This window comes from Nannobrachium achirus (assembly GCF_963921795.1).
Source record: "Nannobrachium achirus genome assembly, chromosome: 8".
Classification (NCBI taxonomy): domain Eukaryota; kingdom Metazoa; phylum Chordata; class Actinopteri; order Myctophiformes; family Myctophidae; genus Nannobrachium; species Nannobrachium achirus.
In genome coordinates this window covers 49,003,222-49,027,556 of record NC_137817.1, presented here as the reverse complement: position 1 = coordinate 49,027,556, position 24,335 = coordinate 49,003,222, and positions in this window count along the sequence as shown.

The following is a 24,335-nucleotide window of genomic DNA, read 5'->3' as shown; positions in this document are numbered from 1 at the left end:
ATATCTTCTTACATTAAAATTGGCTTAAAGGGTTGATCACTCAAAAAATGACCTTTTGAGCGGTGCTACAATTTACAATGTACAATTTAGGCATTTGGCAGACGCTCTTAATCCAGAGTGATTTACACACTAACCCTAAGCATCAATACAAGGTAATACGTTATCTATACACTTCAACATGAATACATCGAATGTAATATAAGAAGGTAGGCCTACCTATGCAGTAAAAAACAACAACAACAACAACAACAACAACAACAACAACAACAACAACAACAAAAACTAGAAAAATATTGTTCCTTCGAAACAATTGTGGGCTCGCTTCAAGCCAGAAAACAATGGCTATAAAAGTACAAAATGTCAACATCGCAGGCAGTGCTCTCTTTGACGTTACTGACGTCAAAGATTGGTCCATTTTGTTCCAAAAATGTGTTGTGCAAAAGTTGACCCGCTGGTGGCGCTATAACAGGCCAATGTAAGAAGGGTGGTATCTGTTCCTTGACCTATTGGGAATGTGCTTGCAAGATTTCACGCACAGTGCAGGCTGTGTTCATGATTTGAGGTGTTTTTGGCTTTGGCCACTTTATCGCTGCTTGCAGCTATATTCATTATTTTTATTTTTTTTGTGTGTGTGCACTTCATAGGCATATTAGATAAAGGTCCTTAGATTGTGTGTAGAATGTTTCATGCAAATTGCAAAAAAAAATCCTAACGGGTTTAAGCGTTTCACAAACTGCTCAAAATGATATAGCGCCCCCCTTTGGCCAATTGGGGTAAGATTGGTTTTAGTGATATTTGGACTAACACTCTACATCTTTGCCAAATGCCATGAACATGTTACTTTGCATGTATGATTTAGAGGCAGAAGAATAATTTGCATAAAACTGCAATATTCATTGAATTTATTTAAAAAAGCATGTTTCAATTTTAAAGAAATCCGATCTGACAGATCTTTAGATATCGGTCCAAAGTTCACGTAAAAAAGTTTTGTGCACGTGGAGCGTAAATTCCAGAATAAAAGCGGGTTTACGCGTTTTACAAACGGCTCAAAATGGCGGAAAATCGAAGGGCGGAGCTTACTTAACAACGACACAGATGTCTTCCGCTTGAGTCAAAGCACGCGTGTAACAAGTTGCATGTCTTCAAACGAAACGAGTCATGACTTATGCCCGTTTGAAGTTTGAATTTTCAAACGCTTCGTATAGCGCCCCCCCTTTGGCCGATTGGAATAAAATTGGTTTCAGTGATACTTTGACTAACCCTCTACATCTTTACCAAATGCCATGAACGTGTAACTTTGCATGTATGATTTAGAGGCCGAAGAATAATTTGCATAAAACCGCAATATTGATTGAATTATTAAAATATTATATTTCACTTTGAAAAAAATCTGGTTGATCAATCTGACCGTATTGGTCCAAAGTTCATGTGAAAAAAGTTTTGTGCACTTGACGCGAAAATCCCAGGAGGAGATAGATTTTTACTGTTTTTCATATAATTCCGAATTGTGGGAAACCTAAAGGTCAGAGGTCAAAAGTTAGAGGGTAAAAGTTGTTCGGCATGAGGAGACGCATACGTATACAGGTTTCATGGCTGTACCTCAAACACAGCATGAGCTATACCTGTTCAAAGTTCGCACTTTCGAAGGCTTCCTACAGCGCCACCATTTGGCCGATTGCTATAAAAAATAATAGCACACTTCGCCACTGTAAACTGAACACATTGATGTTTTTATTTCCATTTTCTCACTAAGTATGTAGGAGTAGAAAGGAACCGAAGATCCCGTCTACTGATTGCTTGCCTGCCTGCCTGATAGATAAATAATGACAATATCTAAAGTGTGCTCGCCTTATAGGCGAGCCCACAACAACAACATAATAATGCTATCAAAATGGAATGTATGACGCGTCATTGAGGGTATGACACACACACACACACACGCACACACACACACACACACACACACACACACACACACACACACACACACACACACTGGGTGTCTGCCCGGAACTGCTTGTGTAGAGAGTATGTTGTCAGGAGGACACAGTTAGTCGTTACACAAAACACTATACGCACGCTAACATGTGAATGATTTTGAAGCCGACAAGTGGGAGGAACGTCTTTACATCAGCGTTGTTTTATCTAGTTTGTTTACGGAGTAATTCCATATTCTTCCATTGCAGTTTTACGAGGTATGGTAATTTATGTCACGATATGACGTTGTGTGTGTTGTACGTTAGACAGACAGATAGACAGACAGACAGACAGACAGACAGACAGACAGACAGACAGACACACAAAACAGGTGGTGTATTATTATACAGTGTTGGTAATCAACACCAGCTCATTAGCAAACAATGAAATATGTCATGATTTGAATGAATGAAGTAAATGTAAGTTCTACCAAGACTCTTTATCTGGTAAAGGAACATAGGCCTATATTCTTGAACTAAAACTGATTGCCATGTTTGAAGGTTATTTTTCTAACCTGCTGTCGCACTTGGCTGAAGTCTGCAAAAGTATTTGACATAAAAAAGCCATTTACTACATAACCATGAAATATCCAAGAAAGGAGCACCAGTCTGTCTTATTGCAATGTGGGCACCTTTGGTTTGCTCAACCAAATGGTAGAGCACATTTTAAGAGGATAACATAGTAGCCTAGGGCGAGCCCACAATTAAAGGGGAGACATAATGGACCGAATGTTGGCAAATTTTGGGTCGGGCTTACCCACACGTTTGGCTGTGGTGCTCATTCCACGAATGCCCGATGCTTACAAGCTGTACCTCGTGGTAAAGGTGACGAATCAACGATACGAATGATATAAAACACAATACAAATTGGTATTATTAAAGGGGAGATATAATGGACCGAAATCAAGTTTCCTTTCTTGTTGTGCTGAGTTTATAAAAATTCTACATACAATAGTATATATATTGTTACAGCCTGGCCCATGGGATCCATAGGGCAACACACAGGACAAATACAATATGACCCTGAGGTCATAGCAACTTAACTTCAGGCAAACGCCCTCTATCAGGCTGGACTCACACATATGCGTGAAACATCTTCTCCGTATCGTCTGAGAATGGCCACTGGGGGCGCCGTACTAATGCATTGTCAATGGAAGGTTGTTTGGTGTTTTGTCGTTGCCGTGTCTCAAGCTCAACCGCAGCCTGTATTTTGGCCAAGAGACACGGCAACGACAAAACACCAAACAACCTTCCATTGACAATGCATTAGTACGGCGCTCCCAGTGGCCATTCTCAGACGATACGGAGAAGATGTTTCACGCATATGTGTGAGTCCAGCCTAAGGAACCACTGAAACAAGGCTTTGACGAGTGACTTGTCTTTGTGACTTCGCTGTGGACCTCGGGCGAATCAACGGTTATACTTATCTTTGGCAGTAATTGAGTTAAGAATAGATGTCATGGTTAATCAGTCATTCTCAAAATTCACGTTTGTGTATTTAACCCCCATCTGAAAACGTTTTGTGCCAGGGCAGGGAGACTAATACACAAGTGAAAATATGACATTTCCCATGGTTACACAAGGACAGTTTCAAAGCCACCATTATCAGATCAGCAGCATTATTCACAGATGAATAGTTTTTCATTTGTCTGATTATATACATCTTCCTCTGGATGTTGCCGCTGCACTTCAGGAGGACAGCAGCAGGGAGATGTTTTGGGACGACCATCATCCCAACATGGTGTTCGAGGGCCTGAACAGACTGCGCCTCAATGGCACCCTGTGTGACTTGATCCTGTGCTGTGAGGACCAGGAGTTCCCCTGCCATCGTTCCGTACTGGCCTCCTTCAGCCCTTACTTTGAGGTAAACTAAACACACGTTTATTGACCTGCTGTTCTTCTAAGGGAATGACATTCAATTCTTACTTTGGCTTACATGTGAAGTGACCCAACACAAGAAAGAGGCAAACATTGTGAAAATAGACAATCTTCAAGCTCACATGAACTTGTACTTCGGCTCATTTCACACTATTTATCTGTGGAACCGAGTGTAGGCAGTCCCCAGTTCAAATATGATTATTTTGGGGGTCGCGGCCTGAAAGGTTTGTGAAGCCTTGGCCTAATGAATATCAAACTGGGGGTCCTTGAAGGTATAACTATGAACACTCAACCATTCACCTTTTCATTTCACAGGCCATGTTTACATCTGGCATGAAGGAGTCCACAGATGAAAGGGTGACCGTTAGTGGAGTTGAACCTGAGACGATTGGTTTGTTGGTGGGCTACGCTTACACATCAAATGTCATCATCTCTACTGCAAATGTGCAGGTAATTACCATCATTAAACCTTATTCATTGTCTCAGTTGTTTGTTCTACATAACTTAACAACATTTTCTGCTTTCTGCTTTATTTATAATTGATTAATTTTGATAGCTTCTGCTGGGGTTTTTTCCATTGATTGTACCTTATTTTGAAGACCCACGGAAGCCACTATTGTGTCCATGTTGTGGAAATTCACTATGTTGTAATATCGATCAACTTGTTTTCTTTCACACGGAAAATAAAATGTGTTACCGCGACTGTCCGTCACTTAGATACGAGCCAGTGAAAAGAAGCGTTTCTCAACGATCGACGCGGTCTGGTGATAAATTCCACGATTAAGCCATTTTACTGCCGAGCAATGCATAGAAGCCAACGGAGAATATTCACTTCCTGGTGACGTCTCATCATCCAAAGGACCACGGGAGATTGAGTTTGCTTTTACCCACGGGTCCCAATGGGCGCGTGCTACTGTTATTTAATATGGGAAATGCTTTAAGTAAGGGATAATGAATGGCTCCGCGGTGAATGACGATATATAACAGACCGACGGACTGATAACTCAGTTATCAGGCCGAAGAGATGTTATTAATCGTCATTCACCAAGGAGCCATTCATTATCCCGCTTATTACCCGGCTACTAAATACAATTAATAATTTGACTCAAAACTAAAAACAAAGTATTTCCTTGTTTACAGACGGCTGGAAGTGTTCCACAAGTGTCGCGCTGGGCGTCCCCCCAGCGTGACACGGTCGCCTTGGAAAACAAGGAAGTGCTGATTAGATAGAGTCCATTTTCTGATACTACGTCGTCTATTTCTCGCTTAAAATATTTTTAAAAACATTCTTGAGAGCAACTTTTAGTTCTAAATGTCGCTGTGTGTTTGTTTACTTGGCTGACATGTTGGATATAGCACAAGATTCACGCAGTGCAGCTTGACTGCAGCAGGTGCTCTGAGTCTTTGATTAAGCAGCGGTCTGTTATAGAGCGGAGCGGTCTGTTATCAGACCTCTGATTTCAGCTATTGACCAATCAGAATCAAGCATTCAAACAAGCCGGATAATAATTTAGTTCATTTGGTCTCTAGGCCCTGCTGGCAGCGTCAGACTTGTGGAACTTCACGGCTGTTCGAGAGGCCTGCTGTGACTACATGGTGCGTCACTTGGACGCAAACAACTGTGTGGGGATTTACTGCTTTGCTGACACTCACTCCTGTGCAAAGTTGGAGGAACACAGCATTGATTACATTTTGGAACATTTCAGTGTCATCTACCAGCAGGTCAGTGATTGAGGGATTATACATTTGTTGTCTGTTGTTGTTGTTGGTTTATCTCCTATAGCAGGGGTCCTCAATAGGCGGATCGCGGTTCATGTCCGGACCGCGGCCGGCCGCTCTACGGACCTAGTCAAATATCTCCACGTTTTCACTTCTCCGTGGTGGCGTTGTATTCTCTTCACTGCATTCGCTTTGTATGTGGACAGTGGACTGACTGACTGTGTGTGTGTGTGTGTGTGTGTGGGTCCGCGGCAGCTTTCACTTTCGTTTTTGCAGAAGCGAAGGGAGCTCGTATAGCTCGGTGCTGCTCCCCACTTGCCTACTATCCCTTAATTGCATTGGATGTTTATTTTGCGGTGCTTTGTGCAATTGCGTCGTCCGTCCGTCCAACACACAAGTAAAGCCTGACTTATATTTCGTAGTACGGCGTGTTGCATGCCGAAAGTGGCTGATCTACAAGCGCACAATGTGTTGCTGCCATGACAGGTTGTGAGCTTGCAGATTGTCTATTTCCCAGTATATGTCCTCCCTTTTGATTTTAAAACCGAAACCTTGTTGTTATTATGATATCTTTATCCTTTCTAATACTATTGATTGTTATTAGTTCATATTTCATAATCAGTCGTTTCAAATTTCATTCTGACACTGTATAAATTGGTCAAATTATGCTAAAGGTTAGGCTGAGGGTTGTTGATGTATATTTGAATTCCTGAGACTGAATTGTTGTTATATTGCAAGTTTTTGTTTACATATTCAGAGGTTACTGTGGCTTTTCATTGGAAGAACGCCTGTTACTATTTTTTAATCCTTACTATCATTGAGTATTTTAACTGAAACTCTATTTGTTTTCCTATCTCTAGGAAGAGTTCCTGTCTCTCTCTGTGGAAAGAATGACTAAGATTCTTGCCAGTGACTACCTCAACGTGCCCAAGGAAGACATGGTGTTTGAGGCAGCCATGTTATGGTTAGACAAGGATCCTAGCCGCAGGCAGACCTTTGAAAAGGTCAGTTATCGCTTATAAAGGTCCCTGCTGTAGAGCCCGACCGATACATCGGTCAATTCGATATATCGGTCGTTTTGGAGCTATCGGAGGGGTATCGGATATCGGTGAATTATTCCACCGATATCCGATATTAATTGTCTGTAACATGTCTGCGGAGACAGCATGAAACCCTGAGTTATATAGGCCTATTTGTTGGCAATACCAGAATTATCCAGCAGAGTGCAGTATAATAGTCCAAGACGCAAGCCAACACTATAGTGGAGTTGCTGCCTCTCGTGTGTCATTCACTCACCACATGTGCTGTATAACTCTGATTTTTCATTTTGGGGTGAAGGAAGGTGTGTAGACCTATGTGAAAATCCACAGAGAAATATAGATGTCTGACTAGGCCTACTATATAACCAATTGGAATGAAATCTGCTCAAACTGTCTGATATACGTTACAGAACCATATATACTAAGTAGTGTCCGACCGATTTTTTTTGAACCGATACGATACAAGAGAGGGGGCCCCATCACCCATACCGATACGATACCGATATAAAATATGTTTGAAAAAATAGAAGTTTTGAAGAAAAAAAAAATTGAAAAAAAAATGTTTTGAAAAAAAAAAATGTTTTTGAAAAAAAAAAAAAAATGTTTTTGAAAAAGAAAAATGGCTGCCAACTCGGGAAACTTGGGCGGGGGCAGCAAATGAGTTATTATTATTATTATATTTTTACACACAATCCAGGAGCATTGACAGGCCTGACATTGACAGGCCTGACAAGGCTCGGCTGACACAAAACACACTACGTTGTCAATTCACCATACAGTAAAGGAGGAGGGGAGCGCACTTTTTATGATCTATATACCAGTTTGCTTGTTTCTCTCACATAAATCTGGCAACACTCTTCTTTCCACTGTCCACACAGTGTTTTGTTTTATATACCAGTTTGCTTGTTTCTCTCCCATAAGTCTGGCAACACGCTTCCTTCCTCCTCTCTCCACTGACTGTCCACAGTTTGGCTAATGGCTAATGCTAGCTCTGGTAGAACTGGTCGTTTTAAACTCTATAAAGGGAATTAAAAATACTATCCTTAGATCGCCAACAAGTGCTGTCCCTATACTCCCATGGACATTGTTTGGAATTATCTGTGTTGGACTTTGTTTGGAATTATCTTTGTTGTTCTTCAGCAACGTGAGACGTTATGCGAGTTATCACGCACGCACACACACACACACACACACACACACACACACACACACATAGGCGCCGAGTTTTGTCCCTGCCGCTGGGTGCCGAAGCATCGAGCGCTTCCCCCCCCCCCCGCTAGTCCCCCCCCCCCCCCCCCCCCGTCGCTAGCCCCCCCCCCGTCGCAAAAAAAGGGCGTTTTTTTGCTCAAATGGATACTTTATTTACAGTTTGTCAATAGTACACTGGGTACATTTTTACAATGAAAGTTCAGCATGTTTCAACAGTTAAGCACCATAGTATCAAAGTATCAAACAAAAAACTAGCTAATGACATGCCATGGCATTGTATTGATTAGAGAAGACACTGTGCCGTCTCGCCCTTGAATTCGTGCATCGTGCAGTAGTCATAAAAAATAGTAAGTAGTAGTAATAAAAAATAAAATGCAAAGAAAGACAAAATAGTATTAAAACCATGGCCACGCTATTGCAACAGCCTATTAGGCCTATAAAGTGAACACCGCATACAAGTAGGCTACAAGCAGCAAAACAAAACCAAAACAATGTATTTACTTCTTGAGGAAGGTGCTACTCCTTATAGGTGCACGGGATATGAAGTCGTTGGCTATGACATCCATGTCAAGTTTCAGTGCCGCCTCCCTGTGACAGTTCAGCAGAGTAAGGTGGTTTAGTCTTCCTTGTCCCATTGTGGATCGCAGATAGGTTTTCAGTCTCCGCAGACCTGAAAATGACCTCTCTGAGCTGCATGACGTTACAGGGATAGTAAGGACTTGTTTCAGCAGCCGTGTGAGCTCTCCCAAAATGTCTCGGTTTTTCTCTCCCTTTTCACCTTTCAGAAAGTCAACAACATCATGAAAAGTAGACAGAGGATGTCCAGCTCTCTTTGCCATGCCAATGCACATGTCACGGTTCAGTGTCAGTTTGGCCGCATCGAAATCGGTTCCATAGAACTGCATTATGCGTTCGCAGTCGCCCTTTCCGACCACAAATTCCTCGACATCTTGCATGTGGTTGAACACAGAAGCACCAAATCTGCTGTTCAGGGATGATGATGCTGTGTCCATGACCTCGAAGAATTGCTGTCTGTGCGCTTCTTCGGCTGTGAAGATGTGTGGAGCGCCTCCATCGTCAAATCGGCGGGGAGCCCTTCTGTGTCGCGGTGCAACTGGGCCAGCCAATTTCAGTTTATTTGCTCCTGCTTTAGTGCTTTCCCAAAAGCGAGGGAATTCTTCACGCAAATGTCTACAGCAGCAGTGCAAACAGCACAAAACGCTTTCTGTTGAATGGAGTCGTACTTAACCCATGGGAATTTGGCTTGCCAGGAGAGTTGAAAGGTACGTTTCCACGTCGCTGGACCCTTTGCCTGCGGGGCACAGCTGCTCGTGCTGCTGTCTGCCTCGGCTGCAGCGGTGGGCGGCGCGCTATTGCAACAGCTGGCTGTGTCCACCTCTGCGAATGGTTCACGGTCGCTGCTGTTGCTCGTGTTTGCTGCTTCTGCCGCTGGCGCTGGGGTCTTGCTCGGCCTGGGAGTGAAGAAATGTAGCTTCTTTTCCGGCAGCCTGCCGGGAGGTCTCGGTGGCGGCACCAGCGGGGTCTTGCTGCTATCCTTTGCAGCCTGAGCTGCGAGTCCTGGGGGCTGGCTGGCTGGCGTACCGAAGTTCAGGGTCTTCTGGGTCAGGAGGCGTCTCTTCTTGGCTGGTTGCATGACTGGCATCTTGCTGTACACTGCAATAAGTGAAGGCATAGCTACTGTATGCTGGCCTTTATTCTCTACCTGCCAGGTTAAAACAAAGGAACTATAGGCACTAATTCTCCACCTCCCACACCAGCCCCCCCACTGGAATTTACCTGGCCGGTTTAAACAAAAGAATGATTAGGCAGACATGCAAATAGGCTGGGAGCGCTCCGCCTCCAGTTTCAACGTTGGTTTCTATTGCTCCCTCAGCCCCCCACCCATAGGAATGTGGGGGTGGGGGGCTGCCGGGCTGATGTTTTGTTTTCCCCACAAACAAAGCTGTGCGTGTTAATTTTTCGGGCTTGATCTTCCTGGGGGCTGCGGCCCCGCGGCTCACACAGAGGCGGCGTCATTGCACACACACACACACACACACACACACACACACACACAGGCACGCACACACACACTCCACTGGCCTGGCCTCAGTGTGAAGGAATGGTGCCCTCTGCTGGACAAAATATGTCATTACCACTACCATTCACTAGTCCACAGAGCTCCCAGCACCGGCCAGTTTTTTATTTATTTATTTTTATATCGGCGGGAAATTTCACTGATACCGATATAAACCGATATGCCCAAATAAGGCCATATCGGGTACCGATAATCGGGGGCCGATATATCGGTCGTACACTAATACTAAGGCTATATAATGTCTGGTGGACATTTTATTTTTATGTTTTGTAAAAAAACATATATATATATATTTTTTACAAAACATCGGTATCGGTATCGTGCTCTAGCACTCTGCAACATCGGATATCGGTATCGGACGAAAAAAATGGTATCGGTCGGGCTCTACCCTGCTGCAGACCAAACTGATTTGTGCTGACTATTAAAGACTACGATGGAAGACTTTTGGTGTGAAAAGGTGTTAACTTAAACCCCATATGTTGTTGAGCGGAGTCCCTCAGGGTTCTATGCTTGTGTATTTTCTGTTTTCACCTAACATTAAAAATGTACCGAAAACCATTCGACCCCCACCCTTTACTTTAGCCTAGTTGGGTCCCATGTAACCCTGTAGCACTTTAAGATAAGCAAAAATGTAAAGTGTGTTATAAATAAATGTGATTATTATTTATTATTATTAGTTGCTAGAACAGTGCTGGTACTATGAAATGCATAATTACAGTATAATGTTGTTCACCCAATAGCCAGTTTGACTAGTAAATAACTAGGGTTCTATGTGCTCTGTAAGGTGCTAGCGCAGATCCGTCTGCCTCTCATCAGCCCGTCCTACCGCCACACTGTGAGTGAGTCTCTGGATGTGCTGAAGGAATGCAAGGGCTGCCAGAGGTTCATCTCTGAGGCCAGGAAGCAGGCCAGGACCCGGGGCAAGAACCGGGCCCAGCCCAGCGGTACCACCCGCCCAGGCAGGAGCACAGGTACTCTGCCATGCATGCATGCATCATGCAACCGATGGTGGGGCAAAATTACATGATGTATCAAGGAGTTTAGTTACAGTAGCTAGTTTAGTTTTGACAAGCTTGTAGATGAGATATGAATTTTTTGGCAGATGTTGCCATCAAAATATGGATGCAGGGTTGCAAGTGGTTAGTTAAATACTTGGCAGGGTTCCCACAGTCATGACATTATTTGAAATTAGAAAAACTGTAAAAAGCCTGCAATTTATCAAATGCTTTGGATTTTATTGTATTATTTTTTTGGATATGCATTGTTATTGTCTAATGGTAGCTCTCCACGGCACCGACATCGGTGATGTTAAGCTTTGGAAAATCTGTTGTCAACTGGGCAGTTTAAGTTGTAGGGAACTTATACTTCGTCAGTCTGTCCGTCACGTCACACTTTTGCCCTACTCATATCTCCGCCACCGTTGCCCCTATCCATACCAAACTTTGCACACACACTCCTTGGCTGCCACACCTCATTTCTCACATGGCCCTTTTCTAGCGGCACCATGAGGCCGATTCTTGCCAAACACATTTTTGGACACTGCTCCTACAGATTTTGCCCCAAAATCACGCAAAGCGGTACACAGTATCTCTCATGTCATCTTGGATCGGTCCCATTTCCCATATTCCCTCCGGGTTGGCTACCATTGCCTTCTAAAGTTTGTGTATGCGACCTGGCAGGCGCTTATCTCCCGATTAGGGAGTCTTACTGCTTGTACTGGCTTTAATGTTCAAGGATACAAAGACGTGTTTCTATTTACTGCTCAGTGCTCAAATCCGGTCTAGAGCCTACTGTATCCAGTAATTTCACACACATGCTTGCACGTAGTGTTTCCGCCCCAGACCGGATCAGCAAAGAGAATTGTTCCCGTCCTAGCATTCACGTTTTTAACTTTCTATAGCGTGAATAGAGCACATAAGACTATTAATAAGACTGGACTTAACCAGAACTGGACGGAAAAAGTAAATCAGGTTTTCCACAGTGGAACGTCTGGTAAAGAGAAGTGAATTCATTTTTTTAAAGATTTGTTTTTGGGCTTTTTATGCCTTTATTTAATAGGATAGTAGACTGACAGGAAATGGGGAGAGAGTTGGGGAATGACGTGGCAAAGGTCGTCCGGATCGGGAATCGAACCGGCGACGCCAGCAGGCATCATAGCCTAGTATGTGGTATGCGCCTTGACCACCAGGCCAGCGGGCGCCCCAGAGAAGTGAATTTAAATCCAAAGCCTAGACAACTCAGTCTGGAACCTTGAAGCTAACACGCTAACTAACACTCCGATGTGCTTTCTCTTATGTTCGTTCATTGATTGTACTCGTGCTCCCGTGCAAAGTCTGCCTTGCAATGTTTGCAAGTAACTATTTGTTTTGCTAACAGTGAAATGCTCCCAGCTTTTAGAAGTTTTAGAACGTCAACGTTCGTTCGCGAGCCAGTACTGCTCTGGACGCTGCCATTGTTCTATATTGTGATGTGCGGTCGCTAGTGCGCATGCGCAGTTCACCCAGTAACCTGCGGGAAGAGATCTGTCTCATCTCCTCCTCTTCTCCCCCTTAGTTTAGCAGCCGTAAGCTACGTTTAATGTCTTAAATCACCCGCGATTCGTTGCAGAAATCGATAACTAAATTTGTTGTCAATAGATTTAATCGATTCGTTTTCGCAGCCTTACTTATTGCACCGTATGATTTCTACAGGCCAGGAAATGTGATAAAATACTTGTGTGGTAAAAATGTGTGATAACCCTGATTTGGTTTCTCCTTTAACTCTTAGTGATTGTGACAATGGGAGGAGTTTGTCACACATACAAATACTCTGTCAAGATGAAGAGCTTTAATCTCCAGACCAACCAGTGGAAGACTATGGGACTTCTACCAGAGAATGTTTGGGGGTCAAATGATGCCAGTCGTCGAAAATGCTTAGAAAGTTCTTCTGTGGTGATGTCAGGTGAGTAGAGGGCCTGTCACACAATTATTACATAAAAGCCTAATGATGTTGTTTTTTTTTTGTTGAGAAAGCCACTTCTTGTTTTTTACATAATCATCATAATCGTTTCCATGTTGAAACAACAACGGTATAATGGCAGATCTATGCAGCGCATTGAGAGCTTGTAGATCTCTCTAGTTCCATCATTAAAAAAAAAAAAAAAAGTATATAGCCTACCGTTAATACAATTATTAAATATGTCATTTGGTTGAAGATATTTTATATTGTGAAAATACCAGATCAAAATCTCACTGCGATGAATTGAGATTCTACACTGGCTATTTTCCATTATATTTAAAATGTATATATTATTGTCAATTGGAGTTCCTTTCTAGAAATGTAGTTGAGTCAAAGTGTAATATTTCTATTTGAATTGTAGCTGAGTGGATTTCTTTTTATAAATGTACTTAAATACAGTTCTCAAGTAAATCTACTTAGTTACTGCCCTCCATTGCCTGTAATGGATCCTACTGCTTTGCCTCCGACATAGTCATTTCTACAGTATACAATAATATACTGTAGATCTAAGCATTCAAGTTTTGTATGCATATTAAAATGATTTTAGATGTATTTCTTTGACAATCATCAAAGCACAACTCGTTTTAATTCTGCTCTTCTCCTGCCACAGACTCTACTGTGTATTTGACATCAGAAGCACAGAAAATGTGGCGCTACGAAATTACCCGCAACTCATGGTCGGAGGTGGCCCCCATGAATGAAACACGCCCTGGATTGAGTAAGATCAACAAACTATGGCATTTAATTTATTTAAATAGTTTGAAACCTTTTCAATTCAACAACGGTCGGACATGAAAGGGTTAAGTTGCACAGAGCGCCGGCATTTTGTCCCATTCGCGGCCACTCTCTTATTTTGAAGGCCGGAAGTAGACTGCACTGACGGTTGTGCGTGAAAATTGGCATCACAAACCATATGTCACATCGGTGTGGGTAGGATAAAGGGGAGGTGAAGGGAGGAAGAACATAGAATATGAGTGAACAGTGGGATGAGTACAGATAGGGATTTTTGTATTAATTTCTTCTCCTTCATCTTCTTTTCCTTTCGGCTGTTCCCTTCAGGGGTCGCCACAGCGAATCATCTGCCTCCATCTCACCCTGTCCTCTGCCTCCTCTTCTTTCACACTGACCAACGACTAACTTCATGACCTCTTTCACAACATCCATATATCTCCTCTTTGGTCTTCCTCTTGGCCTCATGCCTTGAAGTTCCGACCTCAGCATCCTTCTCACTATCGCTCCTCTGTACATGTCCAAACCATCTCAGTCTGGCCTCTCTGGATTTATCTCCAAAACATCTGATAGTTGTTGTCCCTCTAATGTACCTGTACCTTATCCTATCCATCCTTTCATTTTTCATTTGTGATATTGTTTTTATTATTGCTTATTGTACAGCACTTTGTAACAGTTGTTTTGAAAAGCGCTTTACAAATAAACTTACCTTACCTACCCTTACCTCTCTCTCTCTCTCTCTCTCTCTCTCTCTCTCTCTCTCTCTCTATATATATATATATATATATATATATATATATATATATAGGCTATTCCTACACATTTTGTCAACAAAAAAAAAAGAAAAAAATCTTTGCATTATGTATATTGATGTGATCAAGACAGATGTCTTCCCCCCCCCCCCCCCCCCCCCCACATAGGACTGGTGATGCTGGACGGCTATGTGTATGCAGTGGGTGGCAGTCAGGACTCCATTGAGCGCTACGACCCCAGCACCAACACCTGGCAGCTCATCAAGTGTGTCGGGGTGTCCACCTATTGTGATTACACAATTAGACCTTCTGTGGTCGCACTAGACGGACTGCTCTATTTTATTGGTATGGAACAGGTTTGCACATCTGCCGTTTCAGTGTGCTGAAGAGTAATCAGGGTTCAGTTTACTGGAGGGAGGGCTTCCATCTAGGACTGTCACAATTATTACATAATCGTCCAATCGCAATTATTTGATATAATCGCAATTATTTTGTCGCAGTTAGTTTGAGATTCAGTTAGATTGAGAACAGGAGCGCTCGTTTTTGGGCACAAGGTGGAGCAGGCGGCGCCTCCTTCGGGGAACGAGGAATAATTTGACTGACTGACTATTCACGCCCCTCCCACTCAGCAAATTTCTCAGCAACTTCCTTGAAGGGGAAACACTGCTAAAAGCCCATAGAGTTAACATAGAAATCGCTGGACTTAAAGCCAACAAATCATTATTTCGAACGATAAAGTAAATTATAATGCTTTGTGTCTTTTACTATCTTGTGTTCTTGATCATGCTAGCCATATTTTATGCTTCACTATTCGGAAATTGCATTAAATTAGCAATTTCTGTGTTAATTCTATGGGCTTTTAGCAGGGTTTCCCCTTCAAAGCACCAGGAAGTTGCTGAGATATTTGCTGAGAAAAAGGTGTAGGCATAGTTTTACTGAGGTTAGGGTTAGGATTAGGGTTAGGTTTAGGCATAGTTTTACTGAGGATAGGGTTAGGTCTGGGGTTCGGGTTAGGTTTAGTCATAGTTAGGGGTGGGCGATATGGCGATAATTATCGTCTCGACGATACAGCTTTGCCACGATATGCCTTTTCAGATTATCGTTTCTCTCGTGATACAAACAGTCATACAGAAAAGGCTCTGGATACAGCGAGTGCACGTTCTATGAGTCGCTGCTCTATTGCTTAATTTATACTTCTATAGTACGGTGGTGTAATTCACCAAAAAGAACAGATCTACAAGCTAACAACGTGTCGCGGCTCAACGTGTCATATGGCTTGAGGATCTGTACCTTTGCTTTCACGGCCCCGCCCCCGGGCAGCACGCAGACAGGCTCCGAGTGTCTACACTCTACAGTGAGTGACTGACCGGAGCACCGAGCAGCACGGCACAGGCACACTGGTCCACGACCACGATTTAGTTTCACTTTCACAGGACTTTATAAAGCAGTGATGCAGCTTGCCCTGCATTCTTTGAAGCATATTTTTAATAATGGATGCATTAAACTAACAGGACGCAAACTACTTTATCCGTCCTGCTATCGCTATCAGCCATCTCACTGCAAACTGCTGAGCTGTGTGTGTGTGTGTGTGTGTGTGTGTGTGTGTGTGTGTGCTGGAGTCGAGTCCACAGCTGTGTGTTCTGGCAGTATTGATGAGGTGATTTAGATCGCCTTGTAAATGCATGCTTCTGTTTTTATTAACTACAAACAAGTAGCTATAAAGTGCTTTGTTTGTTATGCTTTCACCGTTGAAGCATGCGTGTGTCTCGCGGTGAAATCGTAGCGTCTATTTCGCGTCTATTTCATAATTGGCTTAGTTATAAAACCATGCCATTTTTGTTTAGTAGAAAAGCTAAAAGCTAGGATGATAACTGTATTGTAAAATACGGAGTAATTCTGTAAAAAGAAAGCTTGTATCATAACAAACCTCCTGACTTTGGTTGGTCGTAGGGTAATTTGTTTTCCCCCAAGTTTCAATGGTAAGGCATGGGTTGTTGTCAACCTGTGGGTCGAGACCCCCAGAGAGGTCCCGAAATGATTTAGCCAAATTGTTTTGAAAATAGCCGATCTACAAGCTCACAACACTCAAAAACATTTTATGGGAACCCATAAAACATTTCTTGGACCCATTTGAATGACCTGAACCATCATCACACCAACTAGTAAATATTTTGAGGTAAAAGATGTTAATTGTTTAATCAAAAATCAAAATGTTATCATTAAAAAAATCATAGATTAGGATATCTATCTTTCTATATGCAGCATAACAATGAATAGATTATCAATAGAATATCTGTGTGGGTCTAATAATCATAATAAACCTAAAAACTCGCATAAAACAGTATCGTGATAATATCGTGTATCGTGATACTGCATGAAGAGTATCGTGATAATGTTTTTTTCCAGTATCGCCCACCCCTAGTCATAGTAGCATTCACCAGGTTAGCATTCACCACCAGCGTGGGACTAATGCAGTCAAATGCTCTACCACTGAGACATGGGCTTCTTCCACATCCAGGTGAACAAAAACGAGCTCCTACCCCAATCTAACTGAGTTACCCAAACTAACTGTAACACATTGCCATAGCAATGTGTTTTCCTCAGCGTTTTGCCATAGCAATATGTGTGTGTGTGTGTGTGTGTAGCCATATTACATCACCAATTACATCCTAGACCTATATCCTAGTCTTTTTCCTCAGCGTTTTGCCATAGCAATGTGTGTGTGTAGCCTGTATTGCATCACCAATTACCAATTGAAGACATTATGCAAGCACGACCACCGCTCACTTTTTCTCTATCCATGGCTGAAGGACATAGTCATTTCTTGGGTGAACTATTGTTTTGAATGGATTCTGTTATTTCTTTCCAACCACCTAGGGTCCAGGACGCTAGGTTCTCATCACAATCCAGCCCAGGTAGCCAAGTACAATCCTGGAACATCTGTATGGACAGAAGTCACTCCTATGCAGATTCCCCGTTTTGCTCCAGCTGTCTGTTCTCTAAATGGAAAGATCTACCTTATAGGTATCATACCTGTTTTTAAAGATCTACCTAGTTCCCCCAGGAACCCGCAGAGAAAAAGTCTTGATTCTGTGCAGAACGATCCTGATTCCGCAGAGAACAATTTTTGATTCTGCGGCTTGATAGTTAATATTCCGCTGACATTATAAATCATATTTATTAAATCTATTCTTTTTTTCATTATCTTTTTTAATAATACATTTCTGTTTCAAAGACTATATTGTCATCCAAACCATGCCCAGAGTAACTACATTTATAGGATACCTAGTGTGGGTGTAATATTTATTCTCTTCTGCATTAGCTTTGTCATTGTCCGGACCATAGGCATAGAGGAACTATAGGTCAGGACACAGTTTCATGTAGGAATGTGGGGCCAACCCAGCATCCATCAGTCAAACTATTCCAAACTAAGCCTTTGAGGTGTCTTCACCATGTACAAATAGTTTTATAATAGCAGTATTATAAAACGCCAGCACCCGACGCTCTGCCGCCACTCACAACTGTTATTCTGCGGACGGCAGAAAAATCTGCGAATGGCCGAGAAAAGTGCGATCCGCGATCACGGAATCGCGGATTCCTGGGGGGACTACTTAGGTTTCATACCTTTTTTTAAACATCTACCTTATAAGTATCATACCTTTTAAAGTAAGTCGTTACGCAGAATGGGCCTTTTCACTATCATCTTATTGGCATGGGATATGGATTAGGCCTGTCAGGTTGCCTCTAAAATCCCATTCGAATTTCATTCATTCATTATTGTTCATTTTCGAAAATAGTCGAATAGTTTATTTAATTATTTTAGCTTATTATGCAGTCTATACAGTCCACAGAACATCAATCTCATTGATTATGCGTGTTCTGCCCACAAGAGGGCGCCCTATTCAAACGCCAAAGTTATCGTTCAACAGATCACTGATGGTTTGCATGTAATAAAACAAAGGAACAAAATGAATAATGCTCATTGTGTTTTATTGAGCACAGGCTAGCACAGATTGCTTGCTATTGCCAAGGTAGAAGGCACTATAGTGCACTTTGACTCGATGTGTAAACATTTTCTTGACTTGTAGGAACACAGTCTTTCTTTTTTTTTTTACAGAAATGACATAACAGAACTGTTTACTGCTATAATAAACCACCTTACTGGAATACAATTGCAACAATGTGTAAACCTCTTCTTACTCTTGACTTATAGGAACAGTCTCTTTTTTTTAACAGAATGAATGACGGAACAGTTTACTGCTATAAACCTTACTGGAATAAAATTGCAACAAAAATAAACTAGCGCACTTCTTTCACTTAATGTGTTGTAAACCTCTTGTTATAGGAACAGTCTATTTCAAGTCTTTTTAACAGATGGAATGACATAACAGATTAACATCAACAGTCCAAATAATGAGTTAAAGACATTAACATAGTTACATTGTAACTGTAAACATTACCGTTATCTAAACTGTTCCGAATCAAACCAATTAGTAATTAAATAAAATTGCAACATAAAAATAAAGTGCTCAGTAGTCAGCAGCATTAAACAAAACAACAACACACTTGTCTAACTCTAACCACCTTTACATGTTGGCTTACTAAAACAACCTTAAAGGTTGTTTGCCAAATACACCAGGCGATCTACATTTTCAGGGAGTAAAGCAGCTCGTTTTTTATTCACAATGATCCCGGCCGTGGAGAATACCCTCTCCGACCGAACAGAAGTACCGGGGATGGTAAGATAGCGCCGTGCAAGCTTGGCAATGTGGGGGTACTTTCCCTTGTTTTTCACCCACCACTCCAATGGGTTGCCGCCGGAGGCTAGTGGAGTCTCACGCTCGTAACCCAACATCTCCTGCTGTATGTCCACGTCCACAGTTGTGCCACCGCCACCTATTGTAGGACGACATTGGAAATAAGTGTTTCGTTACGCTTTATAATTTAATGTGTGTCATAGTAGCCAGGGTTTAAGTTGGAACTAACTTAAACGATAAAACTGTATTGTGTTTATTTGTATTATTTAACCAAAATAAAATAAACTAACCTGCTTGATTTGTAGCGTGACTGTAAACGGTACCAAACAGATCCCCCATGGCGCTAAGAGCCGTCTTCTTGGGGGGGCGATTCTCCTGGCTCGACGTCCCAGCCACGGGGGGGTCTCCTCCCTCGTCGTCTTGCCCCTCACCCTCGGCGATAGCAGTTGATTCCTCCTCTTCAACCTGCTGCAGCAGCTCGCGTTTAACTTTCTCGCGTACAGCGTTTCTTTGCTCGTCATCCAGATGTACCAGCAAAAAGAACCGCGGGTCCAAGTAGCTGGCAGTGTTGAGTAGCATGAAAGTAGTGTCGTTGTTCGGGGCTGGATTGTATCGCTTCTTGAGGTCATTTGCAATCTTTGTTTTCATTTCAATGATTGCTGCTGGGTCGTTGGGGGAGGGATGGAGGTTAGACAAAAGCACATACTTTAAGGGAAGAATGGCTGATGCTGTTGGGAATTGATCGGTTGACATCGCCGCAGTGGCCACTTTGAAAGGCTCAAGCACTTCTTTCATACTCTCCATAAGTCTCCACTCAGTGGTACTCAACTCCAGGTGACTGAGTTTCTTCTCCATGATCACCGCTGCCACGGGAGCTTGTTGTTCAGCTGCGCGACACACCATATCGTAGGTGCTGTTCCACCGAGTAGGGCAGTCGTTCATTAGCTTATGCTGTACCACACCGAGTGTTTTCTGCTTGGCCTCCAGAAGGGTCTGGTCTTGTGGAGACTTGTTGAAATGCAATGCCGTGGCCTTCAGTCGGCTGATTGGAACTTCAATAGCCCGCACTGCTAGGCCCTTCTTCACAGCCAGGTTAAGTGTGTGAGCCATGCACGGAACGCTGGGGAGCTGCAGCCACCTCTCCACGGCATTGATATAATTGGGTGCGTTGTCTGTGCTGACGTCCACCCATCTGTGGTCAGGGCAATCTTTTCTCCACAAATCAATTGATTAACATTGTTACGTGTGACATCATACAGCTTCACAATTTTGTCGGTGACAGTGGTGTTGCAGGGACAGACGTATTTTGGCTCTAGGTAGTTGATGAAGGCCTTGAACCCCTCACCCTGCGTGAGGTTAATTGGCCTCATATCTTTGCCAATAAAATAAGCCATCTTTTCTGTAATCGCTCTCTGGCGAGCAGCTGACATACCTCGCTCCGGATCCTTTGGCAGAAACGATGTGATCTTTGGCTGCTTTAACTGTGGTTCATCAGCTTCCACCATCTCAGCATAGATAGTGGGGTGTACTAATGCCAAATGATTCCACAGGTTGCTTGTAGTGGTATGATACTTCATTGCTACCTTGCATTCTCTGCAGATTGCCGTCTCTTTTGATGTTATCTTTCCATTTTTGGAAGGAAACCCAAAAACCTTCCACACATCACTTCTTAAATGTGCCGGAGAGGTGATCTCCACGTCGCTGTCTTTACTTGTTGTTGGTTCTGCCATGTTTACATGCCGGTGCTCAGTCCTGCTGCTGCTAGTTGTGTTGTGTGCTTGCAGTGCGCGCTCAGTGTTTATCACGTGACCGCCCTGCATGGCTGCACTCAGTGCACTGCACTGCAGTCTGCTGGCAAGAAGGGGTTGCAGAAGCGGTTCGTCATTTAGCGAGTGTAAAATATAGGCCTACATTAAATTAATAAATGGCAATTACTAAATTCGAATAGTAATTTATGTATTCGACTTTCACCCATTACTTTAATATTCTAATTATAGTCGAAAAACGAATTTCATTCTGACAGGCCTGATATGGATATATCCAAAATGACTGTGCTGCTGAACAGCTTAACCTAAAACATGTATTAGTCTTAATTCTGCTAAGTAACTAATGATGTCAACTAATTGTAGTGTTGTAAAAAGTAAAATAAATAAATAATAATAATTACCCCAGAGATGTAGAGTATAAATAAAAAGTAGCCTATTTAAACACTTAAAATAAAAGCACCTCAACATTGTACTTTAAGCACATTACTTGAGTATATGTGTTTAGTTTCTTTCGACCACCGCTCTCAGCTCAGTTAATGGACTTCAACGTAACTTTAGTTTGGGAACCCAATAGAGCCCACTGACGGTCTCTATCCTGTTCATTCTTGTTGATCACATAGGTGGTACAAATGTCAGGGACGAGGCGGAAACCACGATGGAGTGCTCCTCGATGGAGTGCTACGACCCAAAGACAGACCAATGGAGCTTGTGTGCCCCCCCTAGCTGAATGCCATGACATCAGCTAATGTGGATATTTTTCAAATAAATAAACAAATAAGTTAATTACATAGAAATGACAATCATGCTTAAAAAGAATGTTTGAAAATCCATGAACTAATTTCTCTAAGGCCTCAAACAGACATTAGAAGCACAAGCCGCTAGCATGCCCTTGGAGGAGGAGGCGGCAGGGGTGGACACTGCCCTCCCCCCTCTTCCCTCAAGGGCAAGGACAGGGCAGGTGCTTCCAATATCTGAACGAGGCCTAATAGACAATATTCACACCGCGGCCATCTTGGATCACATGACCACATGGGGTGGCAGCGCAGCGAATCAGAAGCTTCCGCGGGCGGGTCTTGCCTTACCCAAGATGCTTCTGATTGGCTGCGTTGCCACCCCATGTGATCCAAGATGGCCACGGTGTGAATATGGTCTATGGTCCTTCTTCATGCAGGTATCCCGACAGCATCGAGTGCTACTGTGAAGAGACAGACTCGTGGGAAACCGTGGGACCGATGCCCAGTTCTAGCACCGGTGCTCGCTACGGTCTCCACTGTGTGTCTTTCAGGCTGAGGGATGACTTCCCATATCCAGCTAAAGATGATGATTTTTTTAATTCTTACTATGATCCCTCTTCTGAAGATGATGATTGGTAGTGGAAATAAATGTATTCCATGAGCCCCGACGTCCCTGGCACCACTGGATGAACACACTACTGTAGCGTGACAGTCGCCTGCCCCTTAAAGTGCTGGCACCATGCAATTTACCTTATAAACTGTTGACACGTGTCTCTAAAAGTCCCCTTAAGTATTTTTAACATGTATTTGAGTCATATTACTTTGACAATACATAGTTACATTTGAGGTTTATAAACTCAACTGCGGCCATTTTGGGAAATAACTTCGGAGCTGGACACACCCATTTCCTGATCATCACGGCCGACAGACACGAGCAGCGGTGGAAAAAGTACTCATGTTTTGTATTAAAGTAAAAATATCAACAAGTAAAAGTATGCTTCGGGAGTTGGGACCACCTTCTTCCTACAGCTTCCAATATTAACCCTTTCAGGGTATAGTTGGATTGGCAAATATTTTCACAATATGTCACAGTTCTATTGACACAAAGTAGAGCCCGTTCTGTTACTTTTCCTTTAAACCCCCTATGGTTGAGCGGAGTCCCTCAGGGCTCTGTACTAGTGTCTTCTCTGTTTTCTGTTATTGTGGGGGAAACAGAAAATATTAACAAGCTCACAATGTGACGCGTGTCGGGTTGTGACCTTGTCGATTTGTTATTTCCAGTGAAACAGATTTAAGTGGTTCACCTAATATTTCTTCATGGTTCACTGTCAACAGACAGGATGTTGCACATTACTGTATATTGACTGTACATAACATATGATCGTCTTCCTTTTAAGTAACTTTTTTACTTTTTGAATATTGTTTGGAATTAAGTTTTGTATGGAGCCAAAACATGAGTTTCGAGTCTTAATTTTCTTAATCATTATGCATTTCCCCATGTGACTAGACCCACTACACCCTTTCCCAGCTACACTTAACTAGATTGTGTTTTAGCTCTCTCCATTGTATCAATTGATAGTGTAACACCCCGCTAAAGACCTGGCCGTAACTTACTCTTCCAAGGGAGCTAGCTCGCTTAACGTTGCCTGCCTGGTCTGCCAAGTAGGGGGCCGGTGTTCAACTCCCACTCAGTCCACGTTACAATTATTATAATTGAATATTGCTGCGGGCAGTGCAGTCGGGTTACATCATATAGTGGGAGAAATATTTGAAAAAGGTGTTCACTTCCGGCAGAAAGCGTGACAATTTGCACCTACTAGGGTATTTTTGTGCGCTGAATTCAAAAATTGCCCGATCCAAGCACTTTTCCCATGGGATCTGGTCGTAAAATGAGAATTAAAGATGGCTCTAATTCACTTACTATAGAGGGAAAAAAAGACCCCTCAAAAAAATCTTTAAGTAGCACATGAGGGGTCTAAAAAACAATCTCAAGACATCATGGGGTGTGTAATTGACAGAAAATAAGTATTTTTTTGGGTGAACAACTACCGTCCTTAACACAAATGCCACTGTTCACACCATATATAAACTATAACCAGATTCTACTCCTGTATTAGTTCTCAAGTAGCCTCGGAAACCCAGACTTTTATTTTGGCGATAGGAAGAAAGTTCTCAAGTAAATGTACTTTACAGATTTCAGGGTTGTGAGGTCGTGGGAAGAATATGGAGAGAACATAAGACGTGTGGGTGGGTGGGTGGGTGTAGCTGTGGGTGTGTGTGTGTGTGTATTATTTCATTTAGTTAGACTAGAAGAAAGCCCCCTGCGGGGGCTTGAGTCTGTAAGATTTATACAATAGTTTCAGAATTACAACCCCTCAGGTACAGGGTGGCCTGCTCTGTTTTGGCTGGGTGGGTTATAATAAGATAGAAAAAAGCACCCCCTGTGCGTTTGTTTAGGTGGCATGGGATGTGTAGTGTAGTAGGAAAGGCAAAGTTAAATATTATGTTGAAATAAAGTGTACAATGGTACTGTTGAATATTTTTTTTATTATGAGGTTGTTGTAGAACATGGAATGATGGGTGACAGTGTGTTCTTAGTAGTATACAGTGTCGTCAAATTAAAGAAACGGACAAATATATTCAAGGTTGCATGAATCTGTTTTGAAGCACTTGTGTTATG